The 15,488-nt window shown below is 35.9% G+C and overlaps 1 pseudogene; it reads left to right on the forward strand.

The window, feature by feature from the left end:
• The window catches only part of LOC143389060 (lysine-specific demethylase 5B-like), a 59,034-nt pseudogene that overhangs the window by 21,161 nt on the left and 22,385 nt on the right, over positions 1-15,488 (forward strand).

Genomic DNA, 15,488 nt, shown 5'->3' on the forward strand with positions numbered 1-15,488 from the left:
GCTTCAGTGGTGATACTTTGTTGTGTTATGCTGTATTGGCATTAAATACCATGTTTTAGTCAGCTTAGAATTAAACTAAAGGAGAAAGTGAATAAGTAGAGACTTGTATGATGAGCCAGTTATTGCTTTGAGCTACTGATTAATCTTTGCTTTGTGAGTTAGACTTTGTTGGAGATATGCAAACCTTGGAATGCTTGTCACATGTCCTGTTTTCTCAATTCAGGTGGTATATTTTGGTGACAGCATTGCTTAGTTATTTCTAAAACTACAAGATGGTAAAATTGTAAAAAACCTATTGGATTCCCCTTTTTATTACTCCCAACGCTTTTTGAAAAATAAGATAGTCTTAATGTAGGAAATTATTTTTGGAACATATTAGGGGTCTTTTTAACAACTTGTCTTCAATTAATTGACAGTTGCAAGCAAGGGAAATTGCAAATGGCTCTTTGGGAGTGTCTGGAACCTGCTGTGGTTTCCTGTGACTTAATGAGATCAATGAAATAAATTGAAGAAACCAAATTTAGTTGTTTAAAAAAATTTAAGCTGTTGTACTTATTACATGTGTGTATATTATTAGTTGTTAGTTTTTTAAAACAGATGCAAACTTGTCTTTGTATTTAAATTTTAAAAAATAGACCTGTATGTTATCTACATAAATAATTGTACCATGTAAAAATACATCAAAACCAGATTAAAAAAAAAAGAAGGGAGATTCATTAATGCAATTTATTTTATGTTTAGTGTCTACAGAAGCCCAACCTGACCACAGACACAAAGGACAAGGAGTGCAAACCCCATGATATTCCCCAGAGGCAGTCTGTGCAGCCCTCAGAAACCTGTCCCCCAGCCCGAAGAGTGAAATGCATGAGAGCTGAGGTGAGAGCTTCTCCAGGTCCATTAGCAGGCATTGTGGAATTGTGGTGCTACGGCTGTCCAACAACTGTACCTATGCTTTTTATAGTTTTGAACCTTATTCATCTCACACAAGGAGGCTTTGTGTATTCCATCATTTACGCTTGTGGGGTGGGGGTGGTGGGAACTGTTCCAGCAAAGGGATAAGAAATTGAAGAGCTTTTTCTGGGCTTATGTTGCCTGGATAGCTGCTGAGTTGTAACTAGTCAATACTTAGGAAGAATGGGTGTTCTTGTGCTTCTATTTGGATTGCCCATTGCCCTTTCTTTCTTTCTTTTTTTTTTCAATTTTTAGTTGTATATGGGCACAATACATTCATTTATTTATTTTTATGTGGTGCTGAGGATCAAACCCAGTGCCTTACATGTGCTAGGCAAGTGTTCTGTCACTGAGCTACAACCCCAGTCTGCCCATTGTACTTTCAAAGGTGATATATATTGGAGATTAAGGGTGGGAGATGTGAAGATGGGGAGTTGTTAGTTTTTTAAAACAGGTTAGAGAGTGAAAGCCATAATTCTTAGACTTACTGAAAAGTAGCATGGAACCAATGTCAAATACTTAGCTGAGAGAGAATTGGGAAGCTTAAAGTAGCATTAAATATATGAGGTGAAATAAAAGGAAAATCAGGAGAATAGTAAAAAGACTGATAAGAAGTTTCCCTGGAAAAGAAAGAATATTTTTTCAGTTATCTTGTTCCATACAGAGGTGTAAACTTTTTGGATTCCTGTATAGTCTGTCTGATAGCATGTATGTTTTAGGATTCAGAATATATAGGGAACATTTAGAAATGAGAAGCTTCATATTGCAGTAACCACACTTCTCAATCTCTTGACTATTTAATAATCATTGACAAAGATGGAAAAAAAAGACTCAGCCATTTTGCTTTCTGAGAAAATGAATAAATAAGAGAAGTGTTTTTTTACTTTGAAAAGTTGGAAATATGAAAAACTTTAGTAACCCCATTTTTTGAATGAGGGAAACTATCTAGAATAGGAAAATAGTTATTCAAAAGCCATAAACATATTAAGTTTGTTAATTAAAGAATCAGTTTTTTTGAGCATATCCTTGATCTTTAATAAACCTAAGTACTATGTGTAACTATAATGCTCTAATAAAAAATAATTGTGTAGATAAGCTGGGCATGGTGGCACACCCTTGCAATTCTAGCTATTTAGGAGGCCTAAGGCAGGAGAATCACAGGTTTCCCTCCAATCTGGCATAGGTGAGACCCTTTCTCAAAATAAATAAGGGCTAGGGATATAGCTCAGTAGCAGAATGTTTGCTTAGCATGAGCAAGGCCCCTTGGTTCAATTCTCATTACTTCAAAAAAAAAAAATAAATAATAGTCGGGTGTGGAGACACATGCCTGTAATCCTAGCAGCTAGAGAGGCTGAGGTAGGAGGATCACAAGTTCAAAGCTAGCCTCAGCAACTTAGTGAGACTCTAAGTGGGACACTGTCTGCAAATAAAATATAAATAGGGCTGGGGATGTGGTTTAGTGGTCACGTGCCCTTCAGTTCAATCCCTGGACACCCCCCTCCAAAGGGGGAAAAAAAGATAAAAGAAATAATGAAATAACTGAGACACATGTCCTGGGATATGGATGCCTACATCTTACCTCAGTGACACCTTTAGAAGAAAATCTCTTATTTATGGACATCCTTACTATACCTGAATGAACAAGGGCAAAGTGATATATAGTTTCAGAAACACTACTTGGTTAAGAGATCACAAAAATAATTTTGGTTTTTTTTTCCCCAAAAAATATCAGTACTGGGCTGGGGATATAGTTCTATTGGTAAGAGTGCTTGCTTTGCATGCACAAGGCCCTCGGTTCTAATCCCCAGCACCGCAAAAAGAAACAAACAACAACAACAACAACAAAACCCAATAAATATTAGTACTTTGAGAAACAATAGAAACCAAGACTGGCTTATATACCCTCAATGAGAAGGAAGTCCTTAATAGTTTATTGATGTTAAAAGTATAGTTTATAATGATGGTTTGTAAAAAGAATTGAAGAAAATTTTAGAAGCTGAATTTTCTGTGAATACTGGTAGACCTTGAAAAGAAGTCAACAAAAATAAATAAACTTCCAGGAGGAAAATAAGAGTTGTTTCCAATTTGAGTAGTAATATTTCCCATAATTTGTTCCTGATTTTTCATTGTTATTTTTGGTGGGGAAAGGGCCTATTTTATTTTATTTTTATTTTTTAAAACATAAAATAGTGGAGAATACTCTGTTAACTTCTAAGTTTCTCCTTTATACCTTAAGTAAGAGTTGTGTCAGGACTGGTGTTGTGGCTTAGTGGTAGAGCCCTCACCTAGGATGAGTGAGGCACTGGGTTCAATCCTCAGCACCACATAAAGATAAATAAAATTATTGTGTCCATCTACAACTAAAAAACATTAAAAAAAAAGAGTTGTTTCAAAGATGAGGTGGTCTCCAAGGGAAGAGAGAAGTGTGTTTTGAATTCCTGATTAACAGATATAGTTTGTAAGATTATATAAACCTGTACAGTTTATATTCTTTAAAGATTTCTTTCTTTTTAAAGAAAGTATTCATATATATGATAATTTCTTTTAGGCCATGAATATTAAAGTAGAGCCAGAAGAGACAACAGAAGCCAGAACTCATAATCTGAGACGTCGAATGGGTTGTCAAACTCTAAAATGTGAAAATGGTAAGAAAGTTTATTCATAAATAAGAAAGAAAACATAGCTGAGTACGGTGTATTCCCAGCTACTTAGGATGTTGAGGCAGGAGGATCACAAGTTTGAGACCAGCCTATGCAACATAGTGAGACCTGTCTCAAAATAAAATAAAATTTCCTGGGATGTAGTTCAGTGCTTGCCTAGATTTGGGAAGCTCTGGGTTCAATACCCAATATAAAAAAAGAAGAAGAAGGAGGTGATGGGGTGAAGAAGGAAGCAGAGAACAGCATAATACAGAAAGATCTAACTTTGGATTGCCTCCCACAGACAAAGAAATGAAAAGTAACGTCAAGGAAGAACTCACTGAGAAGAAAGATTATATTGTAGAAAGTGAGAAGGAAAAGTCCAAGAGTCGATCTAAAAAATCCACCAATGCTGTGAGTTGATTTCTTCCTTTCTCTTTTCCCCCATTTCTTGTTTTCTCCTTTCATTTCTTCCTTTTGAGTCTCTTTACCCTGAAGCTTATACTTTTGTGCCATACTTAGGTTAGGTTAACTTACTGCCTGACAATGAAAAGATCTTTTTGAGTCAGTTTATACTATCAGTTTGTAAATGAAGAAATACACGAGAACCTTATAAAGACAGTGTAGTAATATGGGGAGGTGGTAGGGGCAGCTGTTTTTCTAGAGTACATTCTGTTGAGCACTGAATAGTAAACGAGCTGTATCATATATTGAATCAACGAACCTACCTTCAAATGAGCTGAAGGCTATCTCAAAAATCAGTTTGGTGTTTTCCAACTTTCCATCTAGCAAGGGAAAGGAACAGAAAAAAGAAATGAAATATAAAACAGAGAAAGGAAGGAAAGAAGAAGTAAGGAGCCTAGGGATTAGTGGGTAGGACATGGCAGAGATGGGGAGCTGTTTACTCTGTTAGACACTTTTGTTTAAAGTGAAACTAGAGTGTTAGGCTCTGATTGCCCTCATTTCCTGCTCCCACACCGGTAAATATACCTCACCAGTGGGTATTTTGGGGGAACTTTTAAACACTGACCCTTACTTAATTAGAATTTGAAGTGGTAGTTTAATGTAGTTAATTAACTTTAAAACTTCTCTTCTTTTAAATATGGCAAAATTGAATTTTTCCTTCATAAATTCTACTTTTGGTTAGCGGGTAATTATTACCTAGCACCTTATTCTTCTAGAAGACTTTTTTTTTCTTTTAAGGTTGGGTCATAAGCTTTTTAAAATATACTTGTTTTAAATGTATATAAACACAGTGCTGAGGATAGAACCCAGTGCCGCACAGGGGCTAGGCAAGCACTCTACCACTGAGCCACAACCTCACCCCTGAAAGACTTATTTTTAAACTACCAAAAGGTAGCAATGTAAATATAGGACAATTGAGAAAAAATATTCAGAAACTTGGGAGATCACATTTTGGAACTGAGGTTGCATGAAGTATTATGAAATACCTTTTATAGAAAATGAAGGGTTTTTTTTTTTTTATTTTAAATATCCCTTATAGAAGTTGTACAACTGGAAGCAGGCTGGAAAGACTACATACATGTCTTAGATCCATTTCATTCTTACAGTTTCACTAAATCAAGTAATAGCTCATTCTGCTTTGTTCTACCCTCTTTTTCATTGATGCAGGTGGACCTGTATGTCTGCCTCTTGTGTGGCAGTGGCAATGATGAGGACCGGCTTCTCTTATGTGATGGCTGTGATGACAGTTACCATACCTTTTGCTTGATTCCACCACTCCATGATGTTCCCAAGGGAGACTGGAGGTGTCCTAAGTGTTTGGCTCAGGTAAAAATTAAAGACAGTGGTAACATTAGAAAATGTCTTCTGGAGTACTTTTTCTTTGACTGGTGGTTTAGATTTGGCAATGGATAATAGTGAAGTTCAGGAAGAAAATTGGATTGACCCTGAATAGGATAGAAGTCTTAGAAGTAAATTCCACAGTGTGGCTGAGAAGGGGGGGGAAGTAAAAAAAAATGTAAGATATAATTACATTGCTTTTAAAAAAATCTCATTCTAAAAAGCACTGCATATTCTTAGCAAGAATTCTTGAAACACTGAACAACTGAAAATAGAGATAGTTCACAGTGCATAGATAACCATCATATCAGTGTATATTCATCCAGACTCTCTTCTATTTTAAACAAATGAAATTACATTACATAAGCCATTTTAGTGATCTACTTTTTAAAGTATTTTTGTGTATTTACTGATACTTGCCATCACTTTTTATGAGGATTATTTTATACTATTTATAATGAAACAGTCACTTGAATACTATGTTTGAGTTAGGATTAGATTATATAATAAGATGGATAATAGGGATGAACTTGGCTGGGGTTGTGGCTCAGTGGTAGCACTGGGTTTGATTCTCAAATGAGCTGAAATGAGTTGTTGTCCATCAACAACTAAAAAATATTTTGAAAAAAAATAGGGTTGAACTTGCAAGATGGTCTGGAATATTCAAATTCATTAATTTTCTATAATCTAGGGCCACCTGTAACTGCCTGCTAACTTCTCAATGTTTAGTTTTATTTTTTTAGTACTGGGGATTGAACCTAGGGCTGCTTTACCAATTAACTACATTGCTGATCCTTTCTATTTTTTATTTTGAGACAAGATTTTACTAAGATGCTTAGGGCCTTGCTAAGTTGGTGAGGCTGCCCTTGAACTTGGGATTCTCCTATCTCAGTCTCCCAAGTTGCTGGGGTTATAGGCATGCACCACTGTGCCTGGCTCAGTGTTTGTTTTTGATGGCATAGTTAGGATATAATTAACTAATGCTGTTCAGAGAGCCATTCTACTTCCATCAAGTGTTTTATCTCTATTTTGATGATATATTATGTGTTGATTTTTTTCTTAGTTTTAACTCTCTGAAGGACATTATTCCTCTCATTATTGAAAACATTTTTTTTGGTTCTGAAAGAAGCAAGGTTTTAGGCTGCCTCTTTTCTGTGTGTGTATGTGGGTTTGGGGACAAAGAGTTAATAATTGGTGATTGAACTCAGGTAACTGTACCACTGAGCTATATTCCTAGTCACTGCTTTATATCCCCCCATTTAAATTTATTATTTTGAGATAGGATCTCACTTATTTGCCCAGGCTGGCCTGGTAGTTGTTATCCTTCTGTTTCAGCTTCCCCATGCCCAGCCTAGGATGCTTCTTTATAGAGATTTAAATTATTCAAAGATGTGATTATTTAAGTAAATTTATTTGCTTGCTAGAACACCCTTCAAATTTCAGGCAGATTGATTTTTTTTTTTAAACGGAGACATTGCATAGAAGTAAAAAAAAATAAAACTTTTTTTTTTAAAGAAAATCTGTCCTTTTGATGATTGGCCAGATAGACTTGTAGTCTTGACATTTTCAGGTGCCACCTAGAACACAAACTTTCTTTTTTATTTGCAGGAATGTAGTAAACCACAAGAAGCATTTGGCTTTGAACAAACAGCCAGGGACTACACCCTTCGTACTTTTGGGGAAATGGCAGATGCATTCAAATCTGATTACTTCAACATGCCAGTCCATGTATGTACACATTTACTGCTTTGATAGAGGATTTTAATAACTTTGGAGACAGAAATGACACTTTTAATTTTTAATGATATTAAAATTCCACAATAAAATGCATTCTGATTCATCTAAGAATTTCACTAGAGATACCTTTTTCACAGAGATTATACAGTAGCAGTAGTAAAAATAGCAATAAAGAAAATCACCTACAGTCCCTTTAGGCCAATGCATGTAATTTAAAGAATACAGCAAAAATTTATTGACAACTTACTATGTGCCAAGCTGTGTGCTTTGCCTTGGGAATGCATTTGTTGTATATTAGCTAGTTGCATGTAAGTTAGTATTATGAACTTCATAGGATTCTTGTTTTAATTCTCCCTGGTTCACCTAGCACTATAAGCATGCTTCATTCAGCATTTAATAGTCTATCAAATGAATATGACAAAACTAAATGGTTTCCTTTAGTAATTCTGGTTATTTAAAGCTGGGGTCTTCCTCAGTTCTAAATAAATGCTATAGCAAACACTTCATCCATGTTGATCTCTGTAATTGAATTATGTTCTTTGAATGATTGCTGAGATCTAATGTTCTCATAAATAAGAATATTTATTCCTTACCCTACCCCCACAGGTCCATCAATTTATGGCACTCCAGCTTTACTTGTGGGTGTGTGTGTGTGTGTGTGTGTGTGTGTGTGTGTGGTGCTGGGATTTGAACCCAGAACCTTGTATATGCAAGGCAAGCACTCTACCAACTGAGCTATATTCCCAGTCCCAACATCCAGCAGTATATATTAATTAGCCTGTTTTTCTTTATTATCACCAACATTAGCTAAAATGTTTGTTTATTTAATTGGCTTATATTTATTCTCCATTTGAATTTTTAGGTCTTTTGTTTCCTTGTATATTATAGTATTTGCCAGTTTTTGCTCAGCCAATTCTAGTGACTTGCAACCTATCTATGGTTGGCTTTTTATTTTAATTAAAAGATGAAAGATGTTTAAGTTACTTACTTGACTGTGTACTCAAGTCAGATATCAACAGATCCTTGACAGTCTGGTGCCTTTTTATAGGGCATTCTGCCCAAATTAATTGTTCTTTTTGTTCATACTCTGCACCCTTGTCTTTTTTTTTAATCATCATTACCTACTTTACTCTTCTTTTCATATCTAGTAAAAAAAATGGATGGACTCAAAGACAATGTGTTCAAAAGCCTCTTGAAGTATAAAGCATCATTCTAAACACAGATGACCATTATTTTTATACTGTCCTCAACCAAGTTGTGTACTACATTTCTGAAAAGACAAACATTCCCAATTTTTGAATATCAGCATTTTACATTCTTTAGCTACTTTTTATAATCATAGCCAGGTTCGTGATAGAGGAACATGAATTCTTAATTTTTTTTTTTAGAATTTAAAAATATATATATATATATATTTAGTTTTCAGCGGACACAACACCTTTCTTTGTATGTGGTGCTGACGATCAAACCCAGGCCGCACGCATGCCAGGCGAGCGCGCTATCGCTTGAGCCACATCCCCAGCCCCTGAATTCTTAATTTTTATGTTGCCGTTTCTTTTCTTTTTTTGGTAACCAGGATGGAACACAGCATGCATTACCACTGAGCTTCATCCTTGGTCCCTTTGTATTTTATATTTTAAGACAGGGTCTCACAAAGGTGCTCAGGTTGGCCTGGAACTTACAATCTTTGCTTTAGACTCTGAGTCTCTGGGATTATAAGCATTGCACCATTGTACCCAACTCTTAATGCTCCTTAATTATAAAATTCCTTTTAGAAAATAAAGATGTTTCCTGAATTGCCTGGGATCAATTATGGAATGATATGGAGAGAATCTTCCCTTAGAAGTCTGGTCCATGATTCCTGTCATTAATTTACCTAGTTACATCAGTCATAGGCAGTTTGTAAATGAGTAAGAAAACTCACCTTTTCCTCTTATTATATTTTTAGATGGTTCCCACAGAACTGTGGAGAAAGAATTCTGGCGATTGGTAGGCACTATCGAAGAGGATGTCACAGTGGAATATGGAGCTGATATTGCTTCAAAGGAATTTGGTAGTGGTTTTCCTGTTCGAGATGGAAAAATCAAACTTTCACCTGAGGACGAGGTAGGCCCAAATAGTAAGGAACTTTTAGTTTGAGGGAGACTTGTGCATTTAAAGCTATGATGCAGCATATCCTTGATCTAAAGAGCCTGCTACTGGATTAATAGCATCCTTATTATTATTATTTTTTTTTAATGGGATCATTTTTTTAAACCTTTATTTCACTTATTTTTATGTGGTGCTGAGGATCAAACCCAGGGTCTTGCACATGTGAGGCAAGGGCTCTACTGCTGAGCCACAACCCCAGCCAGCACCCCCCCAACCCCAGCATCCTTATTATAAAAAATGAAAGTCCATGTATGTGGCTTGAAAGTTTAAGTACTTATTGAAATTCTGTTTGGTCCTTGAAGTAATTTATTATTACTTTCAGCAGATCCTTAATTATCAGATTTTTAGTGATTTCAAGAAAAGTTGGAAGACAATAGAACAATTCTAGTCCTAATTGTACCACTACATTTTATATCATGGTGATAAGGGAAAATAACTTTGCCTTCAGATTGTATAACTTAATTTCTCCTTCTGAAGAAAATCTAAGAGTTTTATTTATTTATTTATCTTAAAATTATGTCTATGAGTCTATTGTTTTCTACACCATCAGGTTTCTTAAAAAAATTCTATCCTGTTAGGAAGTAAACAAAAAAAATAAATATATAAATATATTCTAACACACACAGGAAATGGGTAATCCTATATCTATAGCTTGATGAATTTTCACAAACTAAGCACACCCATGTAACCAGCAGTCGAATAAGAATTAAGAATCCGCGCCCAACTCCCCCTTTGCCCTCTCTCCTTCATTACTTTACCTCTTTCAGGATAACCACTATTCTGACTTCCAATACCGAAGATTACTTTGCCTATTTTTGAACTTTAGTATCTCTGTATCCAGGGTCTTGTTAGATTGCCCAGACTGGCTTTGAAATTGCAGTCTTCCTGCAGCAGCCTCTTGAGTCACTAGGATTACAGCCTTTTCCACCAATCCTGGAACAAGTCCATTTATATAAAGCTTCAAATGAGGCAGAACTAATCTACAGGCATCCTAAAATTGAGCATGTTGACCCCTCTACTTCCCACTCCCTTTTATTTGGAAGGAAATTATTTTCCAGACAGCCTTTGGAAATAGAATTCTAAAGTATTAACATGGTACAGCTAAAACTTTACCCTCATTTTTCTTATTTTTAGGAATATCTTGATAGTGGCTGGAATTTGAACAATATGCCAGTGATGGAGCAGTCTGTCCTTGCCCATATTACTGCTGATATATGTGGCATGAAACTCCCTTGGTTGTATGTGGGAATGTGCTTTTCTTCATTCTGTTGGCATATTGAAGACCATTGGAGCTATTCCATCAAATACCTGCACTGGTGAGAAATCCCACGTAGAAATTATAAGCAGTATGTAAACCGGGTAGAAAAACTTTCTGTTCCTCTCAAATATGTCTCAGCTATGTTTGAAGACTGATGAGCTAGTTTTTTTCACTGCTATTATAATAGGCATCCTATTAAGGCAGTAGTAGTTTATAAAGCTTCCTAGAAAGTACATGGATCCTCTAAATTGTACACTGTAGCCTGAGAAGTGTAGCCTGTTTCTGTGGAGTAAGTTTTTACTCATAGAATGGTTAAAAAAGCTTTGGACTGTACTTTCCTATAGAAAATTGTATTCAATGGCAATTTGGGAATAGAGGCAGGCTATAGGTACATAGTATCTTCCAGGTCCTTGGGATGCCAGCTTCCTTTTTGTTGGGTGGAATTCTGTCACCACAACACTTTGAGGGAACCTCATCCTTGTGTCTGTGAATTTTGTGGATGCAGATACTTGGGTCTCTATTCTCAAAGCCATTTCTTCACATCTGTTTTCCCCCCTTTATTCATCTTGCTTCTAAATATAAAAATATTTGAAGATTCATAATTCACTTAAATCCTTATATAAGGAATTCAAGAATGTACCACAAGAAAGAAGAGATGGCATATATACGTATGGCATCAGTTCTTCCTCCCTGGGCAGTTACTCCCAGCTGTAAAGTGAAGATGATATTTATCATATCTCACAGGGATGTTACAGATTAATTGGTTGACAATTGAAAATGCTTTGAAGAATAAGAGCTCTTTAGAAGTGCTAATTGCCTTATCATTTTTGATGTAACCTCATCTGTCAGAATGGCAAGGGAAGAGGAAGATGGAGAGTTGCCATCTCTTGTCAGTTGCTGTAGGAAACCGTGGAACTTCATATCCTGTAGATCCCTTATTATTACAAATTCTGAATATCTGCATTTTTTAAAGGGTTAGTTAGTTAAAAGTGGGAGCTGGGAGAGGAATGGACCTCAGCTAGAAAGTCTCATGCTTACACTTATACTTGAAGGTAGAAAATGCATTACGTATGTTCAGATCACATTTATAATGATACTTTCTCAATTTGAACATTCCTTTGTAACTAAGTCTTACACAGCAGGGTCTGAAAAATACGAACTGATTAACATTTTGTTTTGTGTTGGTATTGCAGATTGATTTATTTTTATAATCTCTTTCCAGGGGTGAGCCAAAAACCTGTATGGAGTCCCAGGGTATGCTGCTGAGCAGCTGGAAAATGTAATGAAGAAACTAGCTCCAGAGCTCTTTGTGTCCCAACCAGATCTCCTCCATCAGCTTGTGACCATCATGAACCCCAATACCCTGATGACTCATGAAGTGCCTGTATGTTCTGGTTAATCCTCCTATCACTCCAACTTACTAATTCACCATTTATTCCCTATTATTTACTTTTTAATGAAGTTGATTTGGTTACCTGTTTTCCATAGGATACTTCATAGCAGAAACAGGTGCTTGATGCAAGTTGGTATTATATATATAGCATTAACCCAGTGGGGGTAGTCACTCAAATACCACAGAAACTGATTTGTTGCAGCTAATACCTGGATAACTGAATGGTCTTGCTTTGCCAAAAAAAAAAGTGTGATATTTTTCTTTTTTTCTTTCTCATTGTTCATTCAATGGCTTTAGTATATTCATAGGTTGTGCAACTCTCACCACTAATATGTTCTAGACTGAATTTTTTTTATGACTTCAGTCTTACAATCAATAAAACAAAAACTTTTTTTAAAAAATATTTTTTAGTTGTAGTTGGACACAATACCTTTATTTTATTATTTTTATGTGGTGCTGAGGATCAAACCCAAGGCCTTGCATGCTCTACTGCTGAGCCACAACCCCAGCCCTAAAGCAAAATCTTTTTTTTTAATTAATTTTTATTGTAGGTTGTTCAAAACATTACATAGTTAGCAAAATCTTAAATGATCTGTCAGTATACATAGTTTACTATGAAAATGGCTAGATTTTGTTATAAATAGAGTGGTGTTAGAATTCTTTATATTCTGTCCCTATTTGAAAAATAATTATATTGAATCTATATGATCTTCATTTTGAATGGTGAACCAAAGTATCATTCTTAATAGAAATTATTTATATTGTACCCCTATCCCCAAGTTTTATTTTAAGTGAAAATTTACTTCTAGGTCTTGAGCTTGTTCAGGGCTCCCAGTCTTGACTTGGAAGGTGCTGTGGATATTTTCTCTGAGATTGCTGTTACATAAAGTAACATTCATATGCTTGCTTTCTTTTGGATAATACTCTGAAGATATTTTGGGAGTCTATATTGATTTTTTTTTTGGTGCTTGGGATTGAACCCAGGGCCTTGTGCACTTGTGTATACAAGGCAAGCACTCTACCAACTGAGCCATATCCCCAGCCTGGGAGTCTATATTGAGATGTATGGAATTGAAGAGTCCATCCTAATTAGCTAAATAAAATGTAAATGATAGACTAATAGTGTTAAAATGAATTATTTTTATTTTTATTTTTTTAATTATAGATGAACACAATACCTTTGTTTTACTTATTTATTTATATGTGGTGCTGAGGATTGAATTCAATACCTTACATGTGCTAGGCAAATTCTCTGTGACTTAGCTACAACCCCAGCCCTAAAGTGAGTTCTTGATCTTGCTGTGACCTAAATTTTATCTGTTTTGGCGTCACAGGTTAGTTAGTCAATGGGAATAGACTGAAAAGACATTTCATTGAGGTATCATAAGTTATGCATGGGCTATAACTGATAAAATAATGACCAATAAGTACTAAAATTCTTCCATACTTTCATTGTTAGTACTTTGCTCATTGATCCCTGCCCCCCCCCCAATGTGGATTGGTCTTGCCCCATTTGTCAAAAGTAGCTTGCTCAATGCAAGACTTGGCTCTAGTTCTTTAGTATTTGAGCAAATCATGCAAGACTACATTCTGGACCTACAGAAGTAGATGAATAAGCTGGGTGCAGTGGCTCACACCTATAATCCCAGTGATCCAGGAGGCTAAGGCTGGAGGATCACAAGTTCAAAGCCAGCCTCAGCAATTTAGTGAGGTCCCAAGCAGCTTAGTGAGACACCCTGTCTCAAAAATAAAAGGGTCTTGCCAATTTGCACTCCTGAGTTTAATGCCCTGTACCCCAAACAAACAAAATAGATGAATGAGCTCCTTGTGAGCTCCTTGTGCAATAGGGATTCACAATTTAAGGGGAAAAGGGACAAAGTTTTTGTAGAAAATGGAAAGGGTGGTGTGGTTTGTTAGTGTCAAGTAGACTATTGAGATTCAGAAAGGGCTTATAAATTAGATGCCATCTGAAGTAGGAGTTTGAACTTCTGCTTATCAGTGTTTGGCAAAGAGTAGGAGAGGAAGAAAGTAGTTCAGATAGAAAGGATTTTGCTCATGTGACACAGTCTGTCTTTATGAGAACCCCAATAGAGTCATTACCATGCATATGTCTGGGCCCCATCACTAGAATTTCTGATTTTTTTGGGGTCTTGACCACAGTTGGAACAACCATAAATTCGAGATACAGAGGCTTAAAAAGCTGTGTGCTCTTATGTAAGTTCAGTGTAAAAGTTGTGTGCCTTGAATAATACAGGTGCTTTTGGTGTTTGGTTAATCCAAAGAGTGGAATGATAGGAAGTAAATTTGAGATCCAAATCAGGAAGAGCTCTGTATGAGATTCTTTAAAAAAAATTATTTTTTAATTGTAGTTGGACACAATGTCTTTATTTATTTGTTTTTATGTGGTGCTGAGGATCAAGCCCAGGGCCTTACACAAGCTAGGCAAGCGCTCTACCATGGAGCCACAACCCCAGCCCTATTATGATATTCTTGAAATAGAATCTTCAGCTGGTGGTAGGCTATCCTGTTTGGGGCTAATGAAATTACATTACGATTTTTTTAAAATGATATCAGGGATGCTTAACCACTGAGCCACATCCCCAAGCCTTTTATTTTTAAATTTTTAAATTTTTTAAAAAATTTTGAGACAGGGTCTTGCCAATTTGCTTGCCTTCCAGAGTATGCCCTTGAATTTGTGATCATCCTGCCTCAACCTTCTGAGATAATGGGATTACACCATCATACTCAGTAGGATATTCTTTATGGTAGCTGCATTTAGAAAAATGATCAAAAAATCGATCCTGGATGTGGTCAAAGTTTTGTATTGGAAGCCATATTTTTTGTTCAGAGTAACTAACTATGGTAGCCTGGGGTACTTGCTCCATCTTGTGGCAGAAATTAGGTGACATTCTATCTATATTTTTTCTTTTCTTTTTTTCTTCAGTTTTAACTGGCAGAAAGCTTCATGTTTTGGAGAATCACCTAATAGTTTATGTCCAAATTATCTTTGGTGAGAGTGTAATTGAGAACCTCAAAAATCTCTAATTGTCTGTCTTTTTAGGTTTATCGAACGAATCAGTGTGCTGGAGAGTTTGTGATTACATTTCCAAGAGCTTACCACAGTGGTTTTAACCAAGGGTTTAATTTTGCTGAGGCTGTTAACTTCTGCACTGTTGACTGGGTATGTAATTACAAATTAGTGAGCTTTTTCTAACTGTGGAAATGGAATATAATGCTTTCAAACCTGCCCTGTGTATTGTTACTATAACCCGTTGATGTTCAGCTGGACAGTCTGCAAATTGTTTTCCAGTCCATAAAGAGATAAGGCTCTTTGTACCACATTGTAAATCAAGCATATGTAATATAATCACAATTATTTAATTCCACTAACTTTTTCTTTCTTTTGTAGCAAGACTTTATTTTTTGTTGTTGTTGTAACTTTTTGTTTGTTTGTTTTTTGTTTTTGATTATTGTTCTTTTGAGATGGGGTTTCACTATGTTGCCCAGGCTCACCTCAAGTTCCAGGGCTCAAGTGACCTTCTTTAGCCTCTTCAGT

Source organism: Callospermophilus lateralis, unplaced genomic scaffold, assembly GCF_048772815.1.
Source record: "Callospermophilus lateralis isolate mCalLat2 unplaced genomic scaffold, mCalLat2.hap1 Scaffold_43, whole genome shotgun sequence".
NCBI lineage: Eukaryota > Metazoa > Chordata > Mammalia > Rodentia > Sciuridae > Callospermophilus > Callospermophilus lateralis.